Here is a 24,494-nt window from a genome sequence, read left to right as displayed (position 1 = left end):
ATCAGCATTCTGTTTTGGTTTGTCTTCTCTTCAATGTGCTAGATGAGTGTAGTTTGATCAGTGCTGCATTTATTTCAACCCCATCAGACTGGCGGCATACAAATGCATGTCCCTCTCTTCTGGGGGCTGCTTCTCATTACAGCAAACATGGATCACAGGCTCAGCCCAGATCCCAGCACAGGCCTCCAGCGTACCACCTCCCATGGCTAGGAGGGGCCTTCTCACGGGAGCCTGAAGACAGAGGGGAGGCTGCTTCTCAAGGGCACCATCTGCATACAGAGGAGGAAACAGAATGGTGAAAGTTCCTAGAAAGCAGCAGAAGTAGCTTGGTATGAGGGTCAGTCTTGGTCTCATGGAGACTAATAAAATCATTGAACAAATAACTTGATGTAATATCAGACTCTCCCCTGGAGGGGGTGGGTGGGATGCTAGTGAAGACAGACTGAATAGCTTTAAAGAAAGGAAATGCTTCAGCAAATGAAGAGGAAGACACCTGGGCCCCAGATCATTTGCATAATTAACCCACCATCTAAGAAGTTCTTTTTCTCAAAATGCACAGACATGAATCATGTGATTGGCCCTTTTCTGCCCTAAGGCACAACTGCCAGATTCTCCCAGATCCCACAGCAGCTCATATCCTGGAACCATCAGAATGAAAGCAGCTTTAAAAAGAAATCATTACCCCCCGTCAACAAGTAAGAATTCTATCATCTCCAGTAGATCCAGAATTGGCACATAAGACCAATTCCAACTGAATAATGTTATGACTAATAAAGAAATGGGAGGAAAAGAGGAGAAAAAGCATTCTGGCTTCCCTCCCTTGCTGCCCTGACACTCGCTGCATCTGCCAACTCTGAAGGGAGACCTCCTGAGACCACACCTGCTCTCTGGCACAAGCAGCCTGATCATTTTACTGTGTGTCCATCAGTAAAATAATACAGGGAATGTCCACCAGGCAAGTAGGGAAAGCATTCAAGCTACACATGACAGAATTCATAAAATCAGCTTTGGCTTGCCAGGGATTCTCTTTTCATTGTAACTTAGAAAGTCTCCAGGTGTTAACAGCTGGAAGTAGTTACAGGATTCCTCCTGCTGGGGTTTATGACTACGTTTGCAGTGAACGACCAAGGTTTTCCAAGCACAGAGGACTCCAGAAACTCATGAATCATGCCCCCTCCTTTCTCCAATTGCTCTGGCTTCCCAGCCAACGTTCTTCCTCTTTCCAGTTCTTTGGAATCAAAGGAACTCTTCCAAATATCCAGCTGCTTTAGAAAAGAAAAGTGTCAATTTGTAAATTCCCTACTTGGCCCCGTCTACCCGCAAAGATATCAAAAAGCCCGGGGGACATAAAAGAAGAGAATTTTGTTTCTCTTTTTAGTTTCCAGATGGAGTTGCCTCCCACTGGCGATCCACACACCCAAGTGGCTGATGTCACTATTGCCGACTCACGTAGTACCAGGAGGACGCTCAGGGCTAGGACCCCCATAAAAACCAACAACAGTGAGCACATCTGAGAAAGCCAGAGACAGAAACTAGGGAACCAAAGCGTTCTTACTCTGGAAATGTCCACAGAATCACCAAGCAGAGACCCATCAAATGCGCATCTGTGCACACACTGGCTGGAGTCAGCCAAGGTCTTAGAGAAGCAGTGACTCTTAACCAGGCTGATGGAGTCTGAGGTGCTGGGAATGATGTGGCCGCAGACAGCATCCAGCAGGGCCTGTAGGAAAAACTCCCTTAGCCATTTCATAGGATGACAGGTGTAGGACTGATCAAGCACATGTCCTAGAGGAGAAAAAAATGCTTTCCACTACGCCTGTCCCTGTAGTGTGTCTGGCCTCCAAAGACCGAATAGAAGTTGCTGACACCCAGTGGAGCTGCCATTTTAAAAAAAGAAAACCTAATTCCCATGACTGACTGTACACAGGCCTGAGTCTGTCCATGCGGAAACATTGCCATGGCAGGTGGCTGTGGTGGCAGACGTGTACACACAGACCCAGGTGGAGAACCCAGCCTGAGCCTCTTGCAGTTGGCCTCGCCAGGATTCCTCCCATGCACCACACACCGTAACACACATGTTATGCGCCTGCTTGTGTCATTTCATCTTTTCAGGTGACTATCGCTAGATTAGGTTGCTAGGGATGGCATAACAAAATATCACAGACTAGGTGGCTTCAACAACAGAATTAATTTCTTGGGCTGGCCAGTTAGCTCAGTCGGTTAGAGCGTAACATTGTAACACGAATGTCAAGGGCTCAGATCCCCAAACCGGCCAGCTACCCACCCTCCCCCACAAAAAAGAAATTTAATTTCTCATAGTTCTGAAAGTTAGAAGTTCAAGATCAAGGTGTGGCATAGTTGGTTTCCTTAGAGGCCTCTCTCCCTGACTTGCAGAAGGACGCTTTCCTCCTGTGTCTCCACATGGTCTCCCTCTGTGTTTATCTGTAAATTTGTTTATTTGTAAATTTGTGTTTACAAATTTCCTCTTCTTGTAAGGACACCAGTCATATCAGACTATGGCTCACCCTGATGACCTCATTTTACCTTAATTACCTTTTTAAAGACCCTATCTTCAAAACCAGTCACACTTTGCCTACTGGGAATTAGGGCTTCAATGTGTAAATTTGGGGAGGACACAATTCAGCCCATAACAGTAATTATGATTTTTATTTCACTGAAGAAAATGAGACACACAGAAAGTAAATAAATTCCTCAGAAGTCACACCATTAGTATGTGGCAGAGCCAGAATTCAAATCCAAACCTCCGATGCCCTGAAAACCTGATCTCACCATTCCACAAAGCTGCCTTGGACCTGTGAGACAGCTGGTGTCAGGACTTGTTCTACAGATAAGGCAGCCAAGAAGGTTACTTACGAGAGCGCCCCAGATCTAAAAAGAGTGACACTAGGATTCACGCCCAGGGTGTATCTAGCTCTACCCCAACTACTCATTTGTACTGAGTAGCCAAGACTGTGCTTGGACTTTTTTTTTTTTTTTTTTTTTGCTCTTGGATTTAAATTGCTCTTTGCTGGGGCAGGAACAACCCACCATTCTTAAATTCTAAATTCATTTCTAAATAGTCAACAGTTTCAAGAAAGTCTTTAAAAACCTTCACTGAAGGCCATTCAACTGTGGGATCACAACCACCTTCAGTGAGCCCCCACATGATGGATGCCTGTTCTCCAAACTGGATTTCATGCTTCCTTGGGCCTCTTGGTGGTGCTTAGAACAAAACCTTAAACAGAGTAGTCCCCTGACAAATATTTTCTGAATGCATGATGGATGAATAGAGTGGTCAAGGTAACCTCAAAAGACCCTTCCCAGATGTAAGTTCCATGATTCTGTTCTAGACGGTCACACAGGGGAATCACTGCTCAGTGGCTGAGGGTTGCATGAGACCCACACCAGGACCTTTCTTCTCTACGGTATATCTTCCCCTGAGCTGGCCAGCATGTCAGGGCAGGAACCAATTAAACCTTCCCTTTATAATGAATGCCAACACTACTTTGATGTACTTTCTTCTCTCATCAGACCGTTGCTAGATGGAAAGAAGAAGGAAAACTTTACCATCACCTAACTCCACTGTCCCTGTTGTCTATGTTCCTACTTGGAAAATGCCACTGTCTTTTGACAAATGTCTGCTTCAGCTGGATATACAAGCAAAGAACTACCCTGTGAAGTTTCCAAAGAAGCAGAAGACAACAGCTCATGACAACAAGGCATTTACAAGCAATTCAAGGAGATGAAAAATATTCAAGAATGAAGAACAGTGAGAGGTAGGAGAGGGAAGAGCCCGTGCTGAGGCTGGGGCTGTGCAAGGTGTAAACCGCTGGAGCCAAGGAGAGGAGACAGGGCAGAAGCCAACACTCCAAGAGCAGACTAAACTGATCTCCTTCAAGGGCTCTGACCTCTGTGTTAAAATACTCTGCTACACCCCACCCACCTCAATCCGGAATTCTTCATGCTTTCATTTCAATGTGTCCTAAACAACTGAATGGAATAAAGGTCCAAAGAAAGCAGGAATGGGGCTGACCACCTGCAGGAGAGAAGTTAGGTGAGTGTTGCACAGCTGACTGATCAATAGGATGATGTTTTGGAAGAACATGTGCTGCCTATGGCCAAGTGACATGAGCAGAAACACCCTGAGACCAGACAGAAAGAAACGCGCACAGAGTAGGGGAAAGAAAGGAAGAAATACAGGTTTTAAATAGAAGTTGTTTCCTCTAGACTTTGGATGATAAAGGTAAGAGCTAATGCTTGCTGCATATTCAGTGGTGTGCCATTTTACAAATGGGCACACTGAAGTCCAGGAAAATGAAGTAACTTGTCCCAAATCATTCAACCAGCAGAAGCTAACGCCAAGATTCAACCCAAGGCAATTTGAGTCTAGAGAGCGTTAACCACTACCATTATCCTATTCAGTGCAACCCTGCAAGGTGAAAAGCAAGATGGCAGATGACACCTTGATAGGGATGCTGAGGAGTCTGGATGCCTGGCCTAACACTGGACATGAATGGCCTGAAACCAGTAAGGATACCAACCAAACTCAGGTGGAGAGACAGCGTTTCCCTGAACATGACAGCAGTCTTGAGGCAGGTGGGATCAGACAGGTCATAGGAACAAAGGCCTTCCAGAGAAACAGAGCACAAGAGGGGCGTGTTCACCGAGGCCAGCAGCCCCCTGGCTGTGAGGCACAGCAGAGTGACAGTCCAGCCACTGGGCAGCTAGGTGAGTCACATGCTCAACTCCATCGTCAGTGGAAAATCATCAGGAAGCCCTGATTTGGCTCCAAGTGTGGTCAGAGTGGTTAGAGTTAGAGACTAACCAGCAGTGGTTAGAGTCACAGCAACTGAGAGGTAGGGAGGAGGACGGGGGCGTAGCACGTTGGGTGGCTTGCACCCTACTGAGGCCAGCAAGGGGAGCTCCTAGCATACTCGTCTCCAAAAAAGGAAGTAGAGGCAAAAAGAGAGGGAAGAAGAGCCAGTGACTGTGGCCCCCAGCTTTCCTCAACAGCCTCGACCAGAGTGAAATTTAAACTGCATGTCTGTGGCACAGAGACTGCTGCCTTCAGGAATCTGCCTCGCATTGCCGTTGTGCTCGCAGAAAGTATATCATAAATATTTGTCAATGGTGACACTGACAGCTGCTCATTGAAAGGCACCTAAATTGCCTATCCCTGTGGATAATCTTTTATGTGTCTGTCCTCAAAATCTCCCCTTTGTGAAACCTCTCCATTTTGAGAGCAAAGTCACATCACTTGAGGACTGAGATTTGCAAAGAAGCTTAATATCTATTTTCTTAAAATGAATCAGTTTTATTTTAAAAAAGAAGGGGTGGGGGGGGAGAGATATCCTACAGACCAGGGAAAATGGATACAGCTTAGAACGATTATATATAACAGTCCCAGAAGGTTTGGCTGTTCAGATGATCACTAAAGAAACAGTTGGGGCCGAGCCCATGGCGCACTCGGGAGAGTGCAGCTCTGGGAGCGCGGCGATGCTCCTGCCGCGGGTTCGGATCCTATATAGGAATGGCCGGTGCACTCGCTGGCTGAGTGCCGGTCACGAAAAAGACAAAAAAAAAAAAAAAAAAAGAAACAGAGTTGGCTTTAAAAAAGGTTCCAGCTCTCCCTCCTCCCCCAAATCAGATAAAGAAAAATGAGAGGACTATTTTCCCTCCCTTCTACAACCTCATTGAAATGTATCTCCCAAAGGCCTTTTGCTAAGAATCCTCCCCTTCCCCCACTGCTGTTCTTTCAGTGTATAAATGCAGTGCACCATCTCTGGTTACTGGGAAGCACGATGCTTACAGTCTGGGGTTCACTCATTCTGTGGTTATCAGTGGTTTATTTTAAAGCACACAAGCCAGCACACAAAGCTGGACACAGCAAACCGGGCTGACACTCTTAATTATCTAGTTGCTGATTTTATTTTAGGCTTTTCTTCAGGTCAAGTTCCTTAATCCATAAATGATCAATCTGTGTGTCTTTCTCCTTGACATTCAGCATTTAAAAATGAGTCCCCAGCAGTCAGTAATGATGAACAAGATTATTCTGAAACCTGGTCCATTGGAGCCGGTTCCTGCCTTTCTACTAAGCTGTCTACTATGGCTGGAAGTCCCACTATGCTACCACTGTGGTGACTGGCACTGCCCCTACTCCAACCCACATTTGATCATGTAACTCCAAAGAAATTAAAAGGTTGGTCTTTGCCTGGAAAAATCAGGACCCCCCCTGTTCAGAGAACAAATTCCCATCTCAAGAGAATAAAGATCAAATGCCCAACTCTGGAATCTGACAAAGCTAGTCCAAACCTTGGCTTCTCTGGCTGTGTGCCACTGGGCAAGTTCCTGACCCTCACTAAGCCTGTGGCTTCATCCATAATAATTACTTCATAGGATTCAATGAACAAAGCCAAAACTGAGATAAAAGACACCACACAACCTCCTGGGGACACTGACAAGCAATGACTGATTTAATCATTTACATGCTGAATTAAGAATTTTACTATACATTTACCTTGGTAACCAATCAATTAAAGAAAGGAAAAAAAGAAATTGGCAAAATAATGTGCAATGTCCAGGTAAACCGTGACAGCATCTTAACATTGCTACCCACTGCCTCCCATGGCCTGGCTGGCCTTGGGTACACGTGAAAGAACAAGCAGACACACACAGGCCTCCACTGTGCCCTGCGTTCCAACCTAAGCCAAATTAGGTAAAGATGGCGAGATGATGGCGTCCTGTGCACTGAGCATAAGCCATAGGCCTCACCCACTCCAGGCTGTCCTCTGGACATCACAGGCAGCCTCCTCCACACCGAAGAGAGGCACACTGCCAGAAGGACACGTGGGCAAGAAGTGCAGAGAAATGAGGAAGGACAGGAAAGAGGCTGTGGGAAGCAGAAAGACCGAACACCTCACTCAAATGACGGAAGCTCTTCAGCTTCTACCATCTTTGTCCTTTGCATGAGAAGATTGGGCTAGACTCAGAATTAGGGTTGTTCCTTTGAAATCCTCCTTTTACACAATGAAGAAATTGAGGTTCAGAAAAAATTAAGCCATTGTATGAGGTCACTCAGTAAGTGACTGGCCAGGTCAGGACTAGAACCCAGGGCATCTACCACCCAGGGCTTTCCCCACATCTTCAGATCAATACTCATGAGTCCATTTCACCACCCAGTCATCTTCTAAGCCTGCTGGGCTCTTCCACAGCTCCTAGAGGTACAACAGACCCCTGCCATCCTGCTTCTGTGAGTTCATGTTCCTAAGGGCAGGTTGGTGACCAGATACTGGGTAATGCCTGGTGATTTCTCCAAAGTAGTCTATCTGGCCCTTCCAGCTACACTCTGGTCCCCCACGCTGCAGACACAGCCATTGTGCCAACTGCCAAGCAAACATTTTCTTCCACAGCTTCCACACTGTCTACAGCAGCAGCTCCCAAACCTGAGTGGACATGTGAGTCACCTGGAGGGTTGGTTAAAATATAAGGTTGCCAGGCCCCACAGCCCCGGAGCATCTGCTGCAGTAGGTCTGGAGGGGAGCCCAAACATCTGTATCTCAAACAAGTTCCCAGTTCAGAAATTCTCACCTCCTAACCCCCCAATCCAGCAACATGCAGCAAGGATCACACATAGGACAGGCCTTCTGTCTGTATCTACACTGGCATTGGACATGCCAGGCTACAGTTGCCACTCATGGACACAGCTCAAATCTCTCACTTGATCACAGACAGATGTCACTGAGTAAAGGACCTGGGCTAACATGCCTGAGATCCCAGCTGACAAAGAGCTTTCCTTTCATTCTGAAATCAACAATAAGAAATCTTTCTAAAGAGTTAGAAACTATCTGCAAATTTACTTAATTTTAAGTTAATTCCCCTTTACTAACTACTAATTCCAATGTCATGTGTCTGTCGAGATAAAAAAATCCTTCCAATTCTTTGCATACTTTACCCTCAAATTTCCACCTCACTCCATATGCTTAAGAATGATCAGAACAAGTAGACCTCACTTTGTGAAACAGAGGCAAATCTTCAACTCTATTTCCATAATGTGATGCCTATATCCTAGGGTTGCTACATTTAGAAAATAAAAATATATGATGCCCCAGTTAGATTTGAATTTCAGATGAACAAAAACTAAAAATTTTAGTATAAGGATGTCCTATGCAATATTTAGGATATACATATCTTTAAAAAAAACGGTTAGTTGTTTAGCTGAAATTTATATTTAACAGGGAGGCTTATATTTTATCTGGCAACCCTACTACATCTGTGCATCCATTCAAAAAATATTTACTGAGCCTCTACTATGTGTCACTTGCTGAAAATACAAGACATAAGGCAAGGGTGCATTGGCAAATATTTAACAACCAGCTCTTGGGGAGGAGACAATCTTTATTCTTGGCTGATGCTTGGGGCTCCTCCAGCCATCTTGCAAATACAAGGAGAAGGCAACAAAACCTGCAGAGATGCTGCAGTGAATTGAATGACCCCCACCAAAGTCACTGAAGCTTAATCCCCAGCATAATTGTTGAGGTGGAGAAATCCTATTATGGTAATTGAAAGGTGAGGCCTTAAAGAGCTGATTAGATTCTGAGGACCATACCCTAATGAATGAATTATTATTATTATTATTATTATTTTAAAGATGACCAGTAAGGGGATCTCAATCCTTGGCTTGGTGTTTTCAGCACCACGCTCAGCCAGTGAGCCAACTGGCCATCCCTATATAGGATCCGAACCCATGGCCTTGGTGTTATCAGCACTGCACTCTCCTGAGTGAGTCACAGGCCGGCCCATAAATGAATTATTAATGGAGGCCATGGGTGTGGTTCTGAAGGCTTTAAAAGGAGAGCACACGAGAGTCTCTCCTTCTACTATCTTGCAATGTGAAACCCTGTGTTGCTAATGCCACCACCAAGGAAGACCCTCACCAGATGTGTACCCTGGACTTTGGACTTCCCAGCCTCTGAAACTGTAAGCAATAAATTTTGTTTTAATACAAGTTACCCAGTTTCAGGTATTTATGTTATAAGCGTCAGAAATGGACTAATACAGAAAACTGGTACCAGAAGTGGGTTGTTGTTTATAACAAACACTTGAAAATGTGGAAGCATCTTTGGAACTGGGTGTTGAGGAGAGGCTTGAAGAATTTGAAGGAGCAAGCTAGAAAAAGCCTAGCTTCTATTGGGAGTTTAGAAGATAAGAAAACCAGGGAAGGCTTGGAATATTTTAGAGACAGGTTAAATGGTGGTGACCAGAATGCTTATAGAAAAAATGTACTATAAAGACCATTCTAATGAGGTCTCAGATAGAAATAAGGAGTTTATTGGAAACTGGGGCAAAGACCACCCTTGCTATAAACTGGCAAGGGATCTGGCTGCATTCTGCTCATGTCCAAAAGTTTTATGGAATGTGGAACTTAAAGGTGCTGACCCAGGGTATTTGGTGGAAGAAATTTCTAAGTAGCAAAACATTCAGGAAGCTGCATGGCTACTTGTAACAGCCTATGCTGAGTTATGGTGGCAAAGGCATGAGGTAAAGCCAGAATTTGAAAGGGAAGCAGAGCATAAAGGTTTAGTAAATTTGCAGCCTGGCCATGTAGTAGAGAAGCAGAGAGCATTTTCAGGAGAAAAATGCAATGGCGCAGGCTTGCATATATTCATTAAGCAGATTGGTACCAAAAAAAGGGGGATTATGAAGAGAAGGGGGAAAAGGCCCTGAAGGCATGCATAAATCTCTGGGGTCAACCCTTCTATCACAGACCAAGAGGCCTAGGGAGGCAGAATGGCATTAGGGAACAGGCATGAGGCACCCTCCACTGGCTTGTTGCTCGGGGACACCTCAGGACACTGGTCCCTGCACCAGCACCACAGCTGCTTTGGCTACTCCAACTTTGGCTAAATTGGCCCCAGGTGTGGCTGGACCTTCAGCTTTAGAAAAACATATGCAAAAACATTCATTGGTGGTGTCCTTGTGGTGTTAAGTCTGTAGGTTCACAGAATGCCAGAGCTGTGAAGGCTTGGGAGCCTCCCTTCCAATTTCAAAGGATATATCAAAAAGTCTGGGAGCCGAGGAAGAGCTCTATCATAGGGGCAGATTCACTGCATAGAGCCTTTGCTAGAGCAATGCCAAGAGGAAATGTGGGGTCAGTGTTGCAGCTGAAAAACTCCACAAAGGCCATATCTAGTGGAGTCATGAGAGCAGGACCACCATGCAGACCCCAGAACTGCACAGCTACCAGTATGCAATCCCAATCTGGGAGAGCTAAAGCATGGCAGGAAAGCCATAGGATCAGAGCTGCCTGAGGATTTAGGGACCCAACCCCTGCACCAGCATGCAGAGGACATTGAACATGAAGTCGAGGTATATGATTCGACAGCTATGAGAGTTAATACTTGCCCTGCTGGGTTTCGGACTTGTTTGGGATCTGTTCCTCCTTTCTGTTGGTCTATGTCTCCCTTTCTGAATGGGAATATGTCCCCTGTGGATGTCCCACCATTGAATCTTGGAAGTAGATAACTTGTTTTGATTTCATAGATGGGACTCTGAACTTTGGACTTTTTAAAATTTTATCAACATACAATGTAGGTGATTTTCGTGTCCAATTCCTCCCTTTTCCCCCAAACTTTGGACTTTTGACTTGAAACAAGTTAAGACTTTAGGGATGGAATGACTGTTTTTGCATATGAAAAAGACATGAGTTTTGGGGGACCAGGGGCAGAATGCACTGGATTGAATGGCCCCCCAAAGTCACTGAAGCTTAATCCCCACTGTAACTGTTGAGGGTGGGAAATCTTATTACAATAATTGAAAGGTGAGACCTTGAAGAGGTGATTAGACTCTGAAGACCAGGCCATAGTGAATGGATTAATAATGGTGGTCATGGGCGTGGTTTTGGGGGGCCTTAAAAGGAGAGCATGTGAGAGTCTCTCTCTGCGTCTGCCATCTTTCAATGTGATAACCTGTGTGACTGAAGCCACCACCAAAGAAGACCCTAACCAGATGGATTCCCCAGACTTTCGACTTCCCAGTCTCTGAAATTATAATGAATTTTATTTTCTTACAAATTACACAATTTCAGGTATTTATTTATAAGCAACAGAAACGTTAATAGAGATGCCATCCGGAGCACTGACATTACTGAGCCACAAAACAAATGCCAACCACCACCTATCTCCAAGCTCTCAACGTACTTGTTTAAGCCACTGTTAGCTGGGTTTTCTGTTACCAATACCCATATTATTCCCACTTGATACTCAGAGGATACTCCTCTGAGTTGTATATGCTACACTCTGCCTCTGCAAACAGACCACCAGTCCTTTCTATTTGAGGGCCATATCGGTGGGTCTTTGCTTCCTCCTTTTCCCCTTTGTATTCACTCATTCACTCATCTACCCACCCGTTAATCCATCCATCCAACCATCCCTCACAGTGCACTATTTATTTATTCTATTGTTATAACCAATGGCACAATGCTCTAGAGCCACATGGAGTCAGTCACCAATGTCTTCCATCTTTTGGAGGAAGAGTATTTTGTAAATTTGCTCTCAGCTGCTACCACAAAGTAAGAGATTTTTTACTGATAAGGCTCCAGAATCCCTCCCAACCCAGTTCTTCATCTACTTAGTACTTCCTTGGGGCCAAATCCAAAAAAGACTGGATAATCTTTTTCTGCAAAATCCAAAAAAGCTAAAGAGGAAATCCAAAAAAGCTAAAGAGGAACCTTCGAGGACCAATAAATCCACTCCAGGACACTCAACTACCTACACTGGGACAGGAGTCTTCTGAGCCACAGGTTATCTGAGAAGGCTTTTGACCTCACAGATGCTTCCATTGTGAACAATCCCAAGCACTAATGCATGTACTTAAGAAACTAACTGGCACTTATTTCTCTGCTGCAACAAATGAAAAAGGAAACTAAATGCATGAAGGATGAAGATTACTCAAACCATAAACAGAAAACTTGGCTGACCATATTCTGAAACTTCATTTCAAACACATTCAGCCAAAGTCACATTGTCCCAAAGAGCCAGTGCTCATTCCTAGTCCAGCCCTCTTATATCAGGCCTGCTCAGTACATTCACTATTTATGTCCACCCTTGACAGGTCCCCTCATTTGTCACCACTGTTTTCATTCCTTCCATCTCAGCTGTAAAGCTTTTCCCTTTTTAATCTTTAGGTTCCTGCAACACTTTGTGAGATAACCTACTTGAAGAGATGCTCAATAACAACACTGCGGTGTAGACGACCGTTTCTGTCTGGTTGCAGGAAATTCTAAGAACTACGTACACTTTTCCTTCAACTATACTAAATGCGCTGTTATTTATTGTCAGCTCAAGGTCCCTTATTAGCACTTCGATTATCTGTGTCCAGAAAGCAAATGCCCAAGGATGTCAATACCAACAGGCAGACCAAAGCAGAAACCCATCCTCTGGCTCTGAGCACTCTTGGCTAAGTGTGGGTCCTCAGATCCACAGCTGGCTCACTGAAGACAACACCATGCAGAGCCAAACCAGATGCTGGGGAAATACCTAAGACAGTGACCAATTTATGAGAGGAACTAGCCTGGACAAATTTGAAAGCACAGAAGGAAGCTAAGAAAATAAACAAACAGGAGGTTTTTTGGAGGAAATCTGTTCACACTGAGGATAATTAATTAATGTGTTAACCACATTCCCAGAGGTAGTCACAGAAACTGAAGCCATGATTATTTTTCATAGACTTAAGTTTTTATTGGGTGCAAACAACATGAGCCAACTAATAGCCAGCCGGCCACATGGCCAATGGGCTAAGCTCCTTCCATCCTGACTCACATTCCTGTGCTGACAGTGAAGTGGTGACTCCCCTGCCCCAATTCAAATTCACCATCATGTTTAGCTTCAACTTAGCCGGGGATCAGACCATTTGGAGAGAACCGCCTTATTTCTGTTACCAACATGAGCCCGTCACTGTCTGCTGATCACCGCGACTCTACACTCCTTGCTACTGATTATACCAGCCATGGACTGCTGATCCAAATGGGGCTGGGGCTTCAACCAGCCATGTAGAGCCAATTATATTTCTTTTTATGGAAATTTTAACAAAGGCACACATAAAAAGAAGCTGTAATGGCTGGGAGGTGCCTATGCTGACAGATGCTGTAGAGTTGGGGCTGGGAAGACCACACTGGGTTGCTGTCTACCCTAAGGGAATTATTGTGCATTATATGCATGTATTGCAATGACACACCATACCCCACAAAAATGTAAAGCAGAGGAAGGGTGGCAGGAGAAGGGCGAGAAGAACACAGCTGATGAATGAAGAGAGCCAGAAAAGGAGAGCATTGCAGAGGAAGGGTATGGAACGAGAGAGAAGGATGACATCAAGGAAGCCAGAGGAAGAAGAGAGAGATGGGGAGAGAGACAACGAGACGGAAGTTGTTGTCTCTGTGATCCTTTGGTCCTTTACTTCCTGAAACAAACAGCCTCAGTTCCTACATTTTCAGTCAAAACCAGGCTACACTTACTGCTCCTGGGTTTTGGTTCAAGTTCCCACACCTCAAAAGTAACACTACCATCCCCTTTTTCAAACTTGAGCAGACCTGCATGCCTTGCTAAAATATTCAGGATTCAAACTCGCAGCAACATCAGACACTATTTTTGAGCTGAGTACAAAGGTTACTGTCTTTTTTAAATTAAAAAAGCCTTTGTTCAATGACTATTTGTTGAGCATATCTCTGTCTTTGACCTAGCACTTAGTCCTGAGTTAGAGAAATGAAGCAAAACACTGCTCATACCCACCCACGCAGTGCAGAAAACAGAAGGGAGATGTCCAAGCACACACAGGACAGAGTCTGGTAAGTGCTATTTATAACCAATGTTGTGAGCAAGAGGGGCATGTGAGAACACAGAGCTCTGTCAGCCAGGGAAGGAGTCAAGAAAGTCGTCCTGGAAGAAGCAACATCTGTTTTCCCTCTAGCAGCACCCCGGCTTCAGAGGCCCCAGCTTTTCTGTGGTTGTTGGAAGGAAAAGACCTGTTCCCAGGAATGTCATCCCCCTGCAGGGCAAGAGAGCCTACTTTGGGAGGGCAATTCCTGAGTCCTTAGTGCCTGTGGGATTCCTGGAGAAGTGAAAGAAAAGCAGAAATTCAGAGCATTAAAATAAATCAAATCTTCTTAATGGAAAACATAAATAAATGAAGGCAGCAGGAAGTGGAATTCAGCAGTGGGGTATCAACTAAACGATGGAACTGGGCTTTATACTTTGCAAATGCTATATGATTAAATGAGGTAACCTAAGCAAAAATGGCTCTGGAATCAGGTGTGGTGTAAGAGAAAGAGGACTGGACCTGCAGTTGGTGGATCTAGATTAATATCTTGGCTCTCTAGCTGTGTGACCTTGGACAAGTCATTTAACCAGACAAAACACATATTCCTTGTGAACTACAACTGTCTGATTTGTAACACGTGGTCAAAAATACTTATTTCCGCAAGTTTATTACGAGGACTGGGTAAGAATCTGAATGTGCAAGTCCTGCTTGATAATCGTGGATGACTGCTGTTTATTGATCCACATAACTTAAAAATTCTCCCCCTTACCTAAAAGGGCTGGGAGAATGGGGGAAAGGCAGAATAGAAGAAAGCAAACTCACCCAGGAGCACAAAGAGGAAACATACTCATGAACGTTTTCAGGAAGTATCTTTAAGGACCATTGTCTAAGTCAAATCTATGCCTCCAAATGAAGGGCAGCATACCAGTTTGCCAGATGAAGAACCAGAGCAGCTATACAATACACGTGTGTGGTGCTCTTTTAAGCTTATTGGTCAGTGCAGGTTAAAGATACAACAGAAAAACTGTTAAGTGGTGTATAAGGACAAACGTCTCTTCTCACAGAAGCTCTGGATTTACATCCCCTCTGCACAGGACACCACTGATGGTCTGGATTGAGCAGTAATCTTTTTTCCTTGGTACTAAATAGGAGCACAAAAGCCTTATGTGCCACCCATACACAGTTCTGTGATGTATTTTTTTCTCTGGCATACTATTTTATAGACAGCAGTCAGAATGATCGACAGAGATCCTGGATAAGAAATTACTTTGTCAATTCTAAGTCACCATGAAGATATTAATGGTGATGCTGTGATGATGATGAAAATAATAATGACAAGTGTTGGGACACAGAGAGAGAGAGCATTAAAAGTTCAATGGAATGAAAATGTGTTGAGCACCCATGACATGCACGGAACCAAGATGGACATTATGGGGGATGCACCATTCTTGCCCTTGGAGTTGAATGGACAGACAAAACCATGCAAGAGTCATAGCAGAAGGCATGCCATACTAAGCCCTGCAGTCAAGGAAGTATGACAGCAATACCAAAGAGAGAGAAAATAATTCCGACAAACAGAAAAGATGAGACAGGCCTAGGAGGAAAGAGGTGGACAGTGCCTGAGCAACAGCAGAGACAGAAAGAAATGTGCATTTGGGGAACCAAATCTTACAGCCAGAGCATGAGAATTTGGAGGGATGGGGTCATGAGTGGGAGCTGAGAGGGGGAGGGAGGCAAGCTGTTTTGATGAAGCTGTAAAGGGAAATTAGGGCAAGCTCCTGGAAGACAGTAAGTATAACACTAAAAATATCTGGCCTTACTCTTCTGCTCTCTAGGCAATAAGGAGCCACAGAAGGCTATTGAGCAGGGAGTAGTGCAGCTTTTGAGGAAGATTCCTATGGAATCTATAGAAAGGACTGAGGGAAAAAGGGGAGGCAGAAGGCAAAGTTGGGTGGGGGTCACATAAGAGCTGAGAAAGGCTTATCTGCACAACATAGCCATTAGGGGCAATTTCAAGAAAGAGAAGTGTCAAGCTAAAAGGAACTTTATGAAGCTCTTATAAAAGGGGAAATGCATTAAATTAATTTACAGGTTGGCTGCAAAGGCAAGTACAGAGTTGGGTTCATGGCAAAAAAAGTGCAGCTTGCAGGGTACAGGGAGAAAGGAGTCTCTGAATCTCTCAAGAGATAAGTTCAGGATGTGGGTAACATGCAAAGAACTTCCACAGTTAGTTCATCTCCACAGATGCTACTGGAAATGCCACTGTGTTCTGTGAGGTCCTGTAAGGTGCTGGGGCAGAAATAAGAGTGAAAAGGGCACCTGCTGATTCCGGGGACCTTACACACAGGCAGAAATAGCTTTGGCACCAGGGAGATTAGGTAACGGGCATATGAGGTTTAACAGAAGAATCATGGTAAAGGAGGAAATGGGCATGGAACTCGAAGAATGACTAAGACACTGATGGAAGACAGTATTTGCGCTGGACTTTACAGAAAAAATTTCATCTTCTGGGACCCTACCATCCACATAGCTATTCTGAGCCCCCTATTCTCCTCCTACTCCCCATATCTGATGGTGTCTTTGGGGACCTCACTTCTGAGCACAGCTCCTAACACTACTTCCAGTCTGAGCAGGGCCTGCGCTGGCCACCAATCCCATTGGGATTCATCACTGAGCCCAGCCCTTGGTTGCAGCCAATACAGAGAAGAGCATAAAGGAGTCTGGAAATACAATAAGGACAAACGTAGAGCTAGCATAGACCACACCAGTTCCTGGCTTCAAAAATGAAATGATGCTTAAACCTCAACTGGAAACACTGCACAGTCTGAAAGAGGAGGCATCCAAGGAAGCTTAGTGGAGAGGAGAGGGAAGAGAGAAGGACCCACAAGGACAGTGTGCAGGTCTGCGAGGACAGGCAGGATGTCGAGTGAGGGGGACAGAGGCCTGCAGAGCACAAGCATGCAAGGAAACACGGGTGGGGAATGAATGGCTGCGGGATGAGCTGGCAGGATAGATGGACATGGCATGCAACGCTGAGTGGAGGATGACCAGTGATGGAGGTTGGATGTGTTGTCTGCTCTAAAACTCATGTGGAAAGTTGGTCTCCAATGTGGTAGTGTTAGAAACTGATTGAGTCATGGGGGCAGATCCCTGATGAATGAATTAATGCTCTCCCTTAATGAGTGAGTTCTCACTTGATTAGTTCCCATGAGAGCTTGTTGCTTAAAAAGACCCTGGCACCTTTTCTCTCTCTCTTGCTTTCTCTCTTTTGCTTCCTCTCGCCATGTGATCTGCTTGTACCCACCAGCTGCCTGCCACTTTCTGCCATGAGTAGAAGAAGCCTGAGGCCCATGCCAGATGCAGCCGTCCCAAAATCATAAGCCAAATAACCCTCTTTCCTTTATAAATTACCCAGTCTCAAGTATTTCTCTTATAGCAACACAAAATGGACTAAAACAGAGAATTGGTACCAGGAGTGGGGTGTTGCTAAACAGATATTTGAAAATGTGGATGCAGCTTTGGTACTGGGTAATGGGCAAAGGTTGGAGGAGTTTGGAGGACTCAGAAAAAGAGAAAAAGACAAGGGAAAGTTTGCAATGTCTTAGAGTCTTATGTAGTGGCGAGCAGAATGCTGATAAAAATGTGGACAGTAAAGGCCATGCAGATGATGAGGTCTCAGATAGAAATGGGGGACTTATTGGAAATTGGACAAAAGATAACTCTTGCTACACCACAGCAAGGAACTTATCTGCATTGTGTCCATGCCCTTGGACTTTCTGGAAGGTGGAACTTAAGAGTGTGAACGAGAGCATTTGGCAGAAGAAATCTCTAAGCAGCAAAGCAGTAAGGAAGCTGCATGGTTGCTTTTAAGAGCCTACCTTGAGTTATTTTGGCAAAATCATGATGTAAAGCCAGAATTTAAAAAGGAAGCAGAATGCAAAGGTTTGGAAAATTTGCAGCCTGGCCATGCGGTAAAGAAGCTGAGAGCTGGAGAACAATGCAAGGGTGAAGTTGATAAACTGGTTGCTAAAGACATTATCTTGGAGGTGAGGCAGCCAGATGCTAATAGCGGAGAAAATGAGAGGAAAGCCCTGCAGGCATTTCAGAAGTCCGGAAGGGTGCCCCACCCATCACAGGCCCTGAGGCCTAGAAGGACTGAGTTATCCCGGAGGACAGACCTGGGGCGCAGCTGCCCTTGGGATCCTGCTCCCTGCATCCCAGCTGCTCTGGCAGGAGCGACCCCAAGTGTGGTTCATGCAGCAGCCCTGGAGAGTGGAGGCCCGAAACCTTGGTGGCATCTACGCTGTGTTAAGTCTGCAGGCCAGCAGGATGTGAGAGCAGTGGAGGTGTGGCATCCTCCACCCAGATTCCAAAGGACATATGGAAAAGCCTGGGGACCCAGGCAGAGACCTGCTGCAGGGGTGGAGCCACTGCAGAGGCCATCTACTAGAGCAACGTGAGGCAGAAAAGTAGGGTCGGAGCCCTCACAGAGAGTCCCCACCAGGGAAATATCTAGTAGAGCCAAGGCAGCAGGGCTGCCGCCAGGACCCCAGAAATGTGGGGCTACCAGTAACATGCAACACAGGCCTTGAAAAGCCACAGGCACCAGCACGGCCCACCATGCTGCGCCTGGCAGAGCTGTGGGAGTGAAGCTGCCTGATGCTTTGGGGGCCCAGATGAACCATCAAGCCCAGGATTCAGGACTTGGAGTCAAAGAACATTATTTTGGAGCTTTAAGATTTAATGTCTGTCCTGCTGGGTTTCTGAATTGTTTGGGGTCTGTTTCTCCTTTCTTTTGGCCTATTCCTCCCTTTGGAATGGGAATGTGTACCCAATGCCTATTCCACCATTGTACCTTGGTAGTAGATAAATTTGGTTTTGATTTTTACAGGTTCACAGCTGGAAGGACTTTTGCTTTTGGTCTCAGATGAAACTTTGGACTTTGAACTTTTAAGCTGGTGCTCAAGCAAGCTAAGACTTTTGGGACTATTGGCACAGAATGATTGTATTTTGTATGTGAAAGGGACATAAGTTTTGGGGGGCTGGGGAGGAATGATGGAGTTTGGATGTGTTGTCCCCTCCAAAACTCATGTGGAAATTTGATCTCCAATGTGGTAGTGTTGGAAACTGATTGAGTCCTGGGGGCGGATCCCTCATGAATGGATTAATGCTCTCCCTGGGGGAGGGAGGATTAATGAGTGAGTTCTCGCTCGATTAGTCCCTGCGAAAGCTCATCGCTTAAAAAGACCCTGGTACCTTCTCTCTCTCTCTCTTGCTTTCTCTCTCTTGCTTCCTCTTGCCATGTGATCTGCTTGTACCCACCGGCTGCCTGCCACTTTCCACCATGAGTAGAAGAAGCCTGAGGCCCATGCCAGATGCAGCTGTTCCAAAATCGTAAGCCAAATAACCCTCTTTCCTTTATAAATTACCCAGTCTCAGGTATTTCTCTTATAGCAACACAAAACAGACTAAAACTACCAGTTAGAGAAGTGCTGATGACGAAAGGCATTCTTCTCTCCTCCTGACATTTGAGCATGCATCAGATGGGAAGGGTGAAAGGAGAGAGCACAAGAGGGAGATGAGCAAAGCAGAGGGCACAGGGAGAACCTCATCCTAGGGCCCTGAACACACAGATGACAGATATTTCTTGACTAACTTGATGATGCTATGGGGTCCAGGATCTGAGTGGGAAGCCCTGGCTCTCGGCCACAAAGTTCTACATGGGTCACCTTCATGCCCACGTCTGCATGCCCAGGTGGGCTCATTAATCAGGAGAGAATTCTCTCAAGACACAGCAGGGAAGAAATGATATAATGCAGACCTGATTCCACCTGAACTTGTCCCCAGGTCATGGTACTGGAGAACCATCCCTCCCAGGAAATGCTGAATGTAGGTTCTGCACACAGACTTGGCAACTTTAGAGTAATACAGAACATATTAACTTCTCCTTCCTTTATTCATTCACACACTGATCTATTCAGCAGTTCCCACCAATTTTTATTGAATGCCCAGGACATGCCAGCTATTCTTCTGGACACTGAACATGACCAACAAATCCCCTGCTCTCAGGGAGCTCACATTCCAGTGGGAGAACAAAGACAAACAATAGCCTCAATGATGACAATATACAGCAGAGATGTTAGGCGGAGATCTGAGTTGTGAAGAAAATAAAGTAAGGAAAGGTGGGGTGGGAGAAGAAGGGCTGCTATTTCATAATGGGCCCAGAGGGAAGACTTCTCTTACAACGTGAAGTGTGAACAGACCCATGGAGCTGAAGGAGTGAGCTAGGAGGGATCTGGGGGGAGAGCATTCCCAGAAGGGGCCAGAGCAGTGAGCACAGCAAGGAAAGAAGCTATGGCGGGAGGACAGTGAGGGAAGCGGTGGGTGGAAGGAGCAGGGTGGAACAGTCTGGAAGCTCCTGGCAGCCCGTGGTCTGGTCAGATGAAGGGCTGTGAGCAGAGGTGCTCTGTGCCATGGCTGTGTGTGAAGAGGACCCTTCTGCTGCTGTGGGGGCAAGGGAAGAAGCAGGGAGGTGGCACAGGAGGCATGTATTAAGACATTTCTATTGCTTTTAAAGAGTAGAGAGAACTGGGCCGGCCCCATGGCTCACTTGGGAGAGTGTGGCACTGGTAGCGCCGAGGCTGCAGGTTCGGATCCTATATAGGGATGGCGAGTATGCTCACTGGCTGAGTGTGGTGCAGACAACACCAAGCTGAGGGTTGCAATCTTACCGGTCAGAAAAAAAAAAAAGTAGGCAGAACTCGGTAATTTGTAATAAAACAAAATGTATTGCTCACAGTTTCAGAGGCTGGGAAGTCCAAAGTCCAGGGAACGCACCTGGTGAGGGTCTTCTTGGTGGTGGCTTTACAGCAATGCCGGGGTCTCACATGGCAGAAATAGTGGAGCAGAGAGAGAGACACTCTCACGTGCTCTCCTTTTAAAGCCTCCAGAATCACACCCTTAACCACCACTATTAATCCATTCACTATGGCATGATCCTACAACCTAATCACCTCTTCAAGGCTCCACCTTTCAATAACCATAATAGGATTTCCTACCCTCTTTATACTGTCACAGTGGAGACTATGTTTTGGGGGGACATCAGTCCACAGCAAGGCAAGAGCACAGAGGAGAGCAGCAGTGCTCTGCCCACCCCCACAGGATCCTGGGGGCATTCTGCACACACAGAATAGCAGCAATCATGCAATGTCTCTCATTCCAAACAGCCAGCTGCTCTGATTCAGGGACAGTCCCTCCCAGTGGAGGGTTTATCAGGAACCAGAGGACCAACCAAGGTCGGTTTACAGGTAATCAAAAGCAGGGAATTGTCAACACAGGAAGAAGGCCTGAGAGTGGGTAAATGTGCCTCTGGAGCCTAGCAATTCTCCTTCTGCTATATTTAGGTCAGAACAAACCATTCAAAACAACTTTGGAGCCCTGCTCAGGTGTATGATTGTGAAAACCCCAGCATAATCTCCTAGAAGGCAAGAACAACAGGTTTAAAGTCTCCATTGTCTCTCAGGGCTCAGTGCCATGCAATGCACACAGTAAGCACCAGATGAATACTTGCTGGATAAATTAAATAACTGCAGAACGACAACAGTGGTTTTTTTTGTTTGTTTGTTTGTTTGTTTTTAAAAAGATGACCACCAGTAAGGGGATCTTAACCCTTGACTTGGTGTTGTCAGCACCATGCTCTCTAAGTGAGCTAACCGGCCACCCCTATATAGGGATCTGAACCCGTGGCCTTGGTGTTGTCAGAACCACACTCTCCCGAGTGAGCCACAGGCCGGCCCTAACAACAGTGTTTTTAACAGTACTTAATGATTGTTTACTCTATGCCAGTAGTGCAGGGGCAATTTGCACCCCCCTCCAACTCCCCCCGTCCAGCCCTGGGGACATTTGCAATGCCCAGAGGCATTTTTGGTGTCACCCACTGTGGGGAGAGATGCTATAGACACATAGTAAGTCAGAAAAACTGCTAAACATCCTGCAATGCACGAGACAGCCCCCAACAACAATGAATTTTCTGGCCCAGAATGTCTAGCACCAAGGTTGAGAAACCCCACTCATTTAATCCTCCAATACTCTTTTTTTTCAGTTGAGGAAACCGGATGCTGAGATGTTAATTTTCCCAAGACAGCACAATAAGTAACATCCTGAACTACAAAATGACAACAAGAGAAGCTGACAGAAAGACAAGTAAATTGAACAGATAGGCAAACAGTTTGAGACAAAAATGGGAAAATCAAGAAATATGAGAAAGAACAGGGAATGGACCCAAAGCAGCTCTATGCCTAGCTCTGCTAAGAACTGACGAGATCGGGCGCGTTCAGGGTGGTATGGCCGTAGACTCTGCTAAGAACTGAGATGTGGCCCCCTCCCCACTCTGAACCTCAGGGCCACAAGTGTAAAATTACAGGAGGTGCAGACAGCCACTGACTTCCAGCTTTAATACCTTAGGATCAGTTTTTCACTGCAGCTGAAACATTAGCATTGTATAAATACTCCCAAACACACAGCAATATTCCCCACATAAATCCTAAATTCCTTCCCCTTTACTCAGTGAAGGTAGGAGGTGACAAATGCCTTTCTATGCTCCTCCTTCCGTTCCTCCCTTCCAAAACTATCTGTTGGCATCCACCCTGTGCCAAGCCCTGTGCCCAGGCTGGAAATATTCTAATACAAGATGGACAAGGTGCTTCTTAACCTGGGGCATTTGTAAAGCATTCATTACCTGGCCAGGCTCAAAGTGGGCACAGATTGGGGTGCCACACTGGGACTCCGCCTGACTCTCTAAGCAGCAGGCAGGATGCAGGGGGGAGGGTGGGCAGAACTTCCTCCCCACCTCCCCCCGCCCCACACTGCCTCTGTCAATGTTTACTTCTCCGCTCAATAAATCCTGATGCTCATCTTAACAGAAATCAATACCTACTTAATGGCAGAGGAACGAAAGATTAAGGCAATATGGGGGGCAGGGGAAAGTGAGAGGTTTTGAGGTGAGATTTGAGTGGATTCGGAAAAGCAGTGTGGGGGGATCCGTTTGCCACGGCAAGTGTGGAGAGGTAAATGGTGGTAGTCAAGGTGACACGGGGCAGCCATGAGGTGCTGAAGATGGCTAAGGAAGGGCTCTGCACTGGCCCACAAAGAGAGTGATGCTCTCTTCTTAGGGCAATAACGTCATGCAGTTGTCAACAATCACCAAGAATGTCAGACTGCACTCAAATATTCCATCACTTAATGGAGCTTGGGATGGTTTGATTGAGACATTTAATTAGCACTTATTTTGGGCTGGGCACTGAACTGGGGTGACCCATTTGCCATCTAATTCAATCCTCACATTAAAGGAGGAGGTAGATATTACCCTCATATACACTGCAATGAGGATACCAAGGCCCATGAAGAGGTTAATATTTTGCTCAACCAAGTAAGAGGAAGAGCCATTCAAGGGTGAGTGTGCCTAATGCTGCATTTGTCCCTTGCACTGTGGCAGCGTGAACAGATTTGGACAACAGAACCACAGAGAAACGCAGCTTGGTGGAGCCCCGTGGCCTCAAACCCCACCACGAATGCCTTTAACGGAAATGAGATCAAGCCCAAGTTCACATTTGTATGAAGAACACAAATGTGTCTGTTTCTCTTCTTTCCCTGGAAAGCATTATTATCAGGTCCACTTTATAGAAAGGAAGACACAAAAGAGCCACAGGATATACCTAAGATCACAAATCTACTGGCTGATAAGGCTGGGACCTCAAACCAGGTCCACTCTCTAAATGATTAACATAGGAAACAAGCAAAGGCGGCCAGGAAAGGAGAGGGAAAGGGGAATTTTGAGCAAACAAAGCTGGGAAAGCTCATGGGAAGGTGGAATCTGAGTAGGAGCAGGGCCAGCACAGGAAACATCAGTGAGGGATGAGTGGCAGGATCGGCAAACTGGGCACTGGAAAGGGGCTTCGGCAAAATCAAGTGCCCACATAAACAGGATTAAATTCCAAGTCCGATCCAGGAGTGTCCTGCTTGAAGCCCTTCCAATGGCTCTGCATCTCCTCTGCTACCCAATACATACGATCAGGTCCTCGCCTACCTTATCAGCCCCAACTCCACCTGTAGTTTCCCGAATTCACCATTTCTGCCTTTACATACACGCAGACTGCTCTTCCAGCCTGGAGACTCTGTACCCCACAAATTAAAACATCTCCAGGGGATTTATTCCATGCACACTATCTGTGGGAAACCATCCCTGACACTTCAGGACAGACTCACTCTCAACTGACCTCATCGCCACTTAGTGGACAGGATGCCACAGTGAACCAGCCGGCTGTGTCTGGCTTCCTCACTAGCTGCTCAAGGGCAGGACCCATAGGTCTACACACGCAGGTCCTCACATGTGGTGGAGATTCAGTAAACATCGAGTCTACAAATAGAAGATTTAGGACAGAGGACAGGAGCAAACAGCATCAGGAGAGTAAGTCCTTGGCCTACAGTTGGTCTCAGTTTTCTTAACTCTGCCAAAGAGATAATAACCAGCTTTCTTTACTTGACCGCTAATGTTTGTAAAAAAGATCCAGAAGCTCAAGGGTATTAATCGTCACAGAAAAAGTAATTTTTGGAATGAGCCTTTATTTCAGAAAAGGAACAAATTTATGTAGTGTCAGCATAAAACAATGTACACTGATAATAAACTA

General features: G+C 45.7%; 1 protein-coding gene across 6 annotated transcripts in view; it reads right to left on the bottom strand.

The window, feature by feature from the left end:
- The window catches only part of LARGE1 (LARGE xylosyl- and glucuronyltransferase 1), a 538,741-nt gene that overhangs the window by 342,205 nt on the left and 172,042 nt on the right, over positions 1-24,494 (bottom strand). The window lies entirely within an intron of this gene.

Source organism: Cynocephalus volans, chromosome 12 (genome assembly GCF_027409185.1).
Source record: "Cynocephalus volans isolate mCynVol1 chromosome 12, mCynVol1.pri, whole genome shotgun sequence".
Classification (NCBI taxonomy): Eukaryota; Metazoa; Chordata; class Mammalia; order Dermoptera; family Cynocephalidae; genus Cynocephalus; species Cynocephalus volans.
This window is presented reverse-complemented; position numbering and strand designations above follow the sequence as displayed.